Genomic DNA, 3,728 nt, shown 5'->3' on the forward strand with positions numbered 1-3,728 from the left:
CGTTGAAAAAAATAACTGGACTGAAAATAAAACAAGAACTTTGCATTCAGCACCAGTGCTCAACTTGAAGACACTTTTGTTGTGACAGTGTTGATGTTTGTGTAATATTCTGATTTCTGATTTCAACTGTTAAGAAAATCTTCCTGCTCTGTCTTTTGTTCAACTGCATGCTTTTTTTCCCTCATTCTGCTTTGATTTGTTTTGTTGGACACTTTCTTTGGTAAAGTGATTTTCTGTTACAGGATTTGCACACTTGGCCATAGGCAGGACAGTGTTTCTGTTTATGACATGCGGTGGCCAGAATACATGAGTACTTTGCTGAATTCTGCAAATTCTGTTTCTGGTCCCCAAATTCCTCCCGTACGCCTCAGTGCTTTCAGCTGGATCCTGAGCTCTCGTGAAGAACAAATGGTGAACATCGGGTAGGTTCTTTCTTGACTCTCAGTAATCCCTGAACTTTTTTCAGCACATTTCTTGTTTCCGTTTCTTCCTCACTAAACTGTATCATGTTGTAGACCTTCACTGCATCTTCCCCAGCGACGTGCGGAAAGGTGGCGCATTGTACTTTTTCCAGACTCCTCAACAATCCCACTCTCTGTAAGAAACAGGTAAAACTTTTGCACCCACAGTCTCCAATTTTCGACGAGATGTGCTAAAGGTGGCTGCTTGTGTTCTGCTTGGACCATGTTACACTGCTGTGTCCTGCTTAAACGATATTTCACTGCAGTGTCCTGCTTTAACCATGTTACACTGCTGTGTTCTGTTTAACTATGCTGCTATTTCCTGCTTGAACAGTGTCACTTAACCTTGTAATGTATAATAATATTGCTCCTCTGTCTTGCTTGTGTTTTGCATATAAATGGTTACACTGCTGTGTTTTATATAAATTGTTTTGCTGCTTTGTTGTGCTTGAGCGGTGTTACAGTGCTGTTGATATTCATATATAAACCTTAAAACGTTTCTTCATAATTTTTATTTATTTTCCTCACTGAATTGTAACATGTTGTAGACCTTCACTGCATCTTCCCCAGCGATGTGCAGAAAGGTGGCGCATTGTACTCCTCAACAATCCCACTCTCTGAAAGAAACAGGTAAAACTTTTGCACCCACAGTCTCCAATTTTCAACGAGATTGCCTTGCAAGCACAGTGCTGAAGGTGGCTGCAGCTGTGCCACTTGCTTGTGTCCTGCTTGTTTTACATGAAAATGATGCTGCTGTGTTCTGTATAATTTGTTTTGCTGCTTTGTTGTGCTTGAGCAGTGTTACGGTGCTGTTGATATTCATACATAAACCTAAACCTTTTCTTCATGATTTTTGTTTCCTTCATTTCTTCTTTCCCCCCATGTGCTGAGCTGCCCCCTGTTGTCTGCTGGTGCGAGTGCATTTGTTTGGCTGCTCTTTCCTAACCTGTCTTGCTGTAACCCTTCTAAAAAGTGTGTGTAAATGTGTACTGTATGTGTGTTCCAGATTCAGTCCTTGTATCTTGCTGGTGTTTTCACTTGTCTTCCTGACCTTGTGAAGAATGCCTCTCTCGGATGTGTCTCAGGTAAGTCAGATTGTTTTGCAATACCAGTTTCTGCAGGTGGACCAGATTCACTGACCTGCAGCTCAAACAGGAATCTGCAAAAAAAGTGGTGATGCTGATGGGAACTCTTTCAGTCGTCCTGAGGAGGTGTTTTCTGTTTCTCCTATAGATTCTTCCATCATGTCTCATGTTCTAGTATTGCTGGTACATCACTTTAAACAATGTGAAATTTAATCTTGCATTTTTTGGCTTTTGTGTTCACAGGTGAGCGTTAGCTTTCCTAATGGTGAAATGCAGTGGCTAGAATATGAGTGGTTTTCAAGCTGAATTCTGGGGTTTTGTTTCAAATCTGAGTGACTTGTAGACATTTCCTGAGATGACCTTGCATTCAGCACCAGTGTCCAACTTGAAAACAATGTTATTGTTTATTTCAAGATTTTCAGTCCAGTTATTTGTTTCACTTTTGTTGTGACAGTGTTGATGTTTGTCTAATATTCTGCTTTTCTGATTTCAACTGTTCTAATGAAGAAATCTTCCTGCTCTGTCTTTTTATTTGCACAGCAGATATTCATGGTCTGTCAATGTCTGATCTGTTTCTCTCAGCAACCTTGCCCACAAGGTCTTCCCTAATACCACAAACACTCCTGTCTCTGATTAATGAGTCATGAAATCATGGTCTTTTGCTTTCTTCAGGTCAGTGGTGTACGCATCAGTGCTTTCAACAGACCAGAGAAAAGCTGAGGGCTCCTCGAACATCACTGCTAACCGGTCCCTCAGTGTAAAGTATGGACTAAGGACGACTCTGTGGTACACTTCATTGTGTTTGGTTGACATGCTTGATTGTTATCTACGGCTGCCTCTTTGGTACACAACATAGGTGACATCCCCACACAAATATATATATTTTTTTCTTGCATATATAAGAATGAGAATAGCTTGACATTGCAGAATAACCTAAACAAATCTAGGATTCAGTAAATGACAGTAACTTTAAATTCAGTCAGCAGATGGACAGGAGCTTGAACCGTGTCCTCTGAATGTGTGTGTGAATATTGTAAATGTGTACTGTATGTGTGTTCCAGATTCAGTCCTTGTATCTTGCTGCTGTTTTCACTTGTCTTCCTGACCTTGTGAAGAATGCCTCTCTCTGATGTGTCTCAGGTAAGTCTGATTGTTTTGCAGTACCAGTTTCTGCAGGTGGACCAGATTCACTGACCTGCTGCTCTGCACAGGAATCTGCAACAACATTGGGTGATTCTGATGGGAACTGTTTTTCAGTCGTCCTGAGGAGGTGTTTTCTGTTTCTCCTATAGGTTCTTCCATCATGTCTCACGTTCTAGTATTGCTGGTACATCACTGTCAACAATGTGAAATTCAATCTTGCATTTTTGATTTGAGTTTTGTTTCAAATCTGATTTGTAGTTCTGTGCTGTGATGACGTTGTCTTCAAGTTGGGCACTGGTGCTGAATGCAAAGTTCTTGTTTTATTTTCAGTTATTCTATTCACTTTTGTTGACTGTGTTTATGTTTGTCTAATATTCTGTTCCAGTGAAGAAATCTTCCTGCTCTGTTCAACTGCATGATTTTTTTTTTTTTTTTGTTTGTTTGTTTTTCCTCATTCTGCTCTGATTGTTTTTTACACATTTTTGGTAAAGTGATTTTGCTGTTAAAGGATTTGCACACTTGTCCATAAGCAGGACATTGTTTCTGTTTCTGTTCATACCCACATCTGGAGAAGGACAGGAACTTGAACTGTGTTCTGTTTTCTGTTTCTTCTGTAGGTTCTTTCATCTGGTGTCTGGACTGTGAAGAATCGTGGCTGGTCATTATAAGAAGTTTCCCCTTTCTGAATTCTCACCTTGTCCCACATGTAAATGCTTGGTGGGCTCTTTGTCTGTCTGTCATAATAGCTGTTCTGCTTGAGTTGTCTTCTCTGCAGCTTGCCTTGAATCTGCATTTTGCTTTTCTTCTTTGAATGTCCAGTATGTTTGGATTTTTCTCATTGGGCCATCCTTCCATGGTCCTTGTGTGTAGTAGCTGCATCTCTGCATCATTTGCTGTTGCCTTTCAGAATGTAATTTGGCCACTGGCTTTCCCTCCTGGAGAACTGCTGCTCCAAGGCCTTCTGAGCTCGCATCTACAGATGGTGTACCAGGTATTTTTACATCATAGAGCTTTAGTGTGGGAGCATTTATCAGCAGAG

The sequence above is a fragment of the Salminus brasiliensis genome, chromosome 15 (genome assembly GCF_030463535.1).
Source record: "Salminus brasiliensis chromosome 15, fSalBra1.hap2, whole genome shotgun sequence".
Lineage (NCBI taxonomy): Eukaryota > Metazoa > Chordata > Actinopteri > Characiformes > Bryconidae > Salminus > Salminus brasiliensis.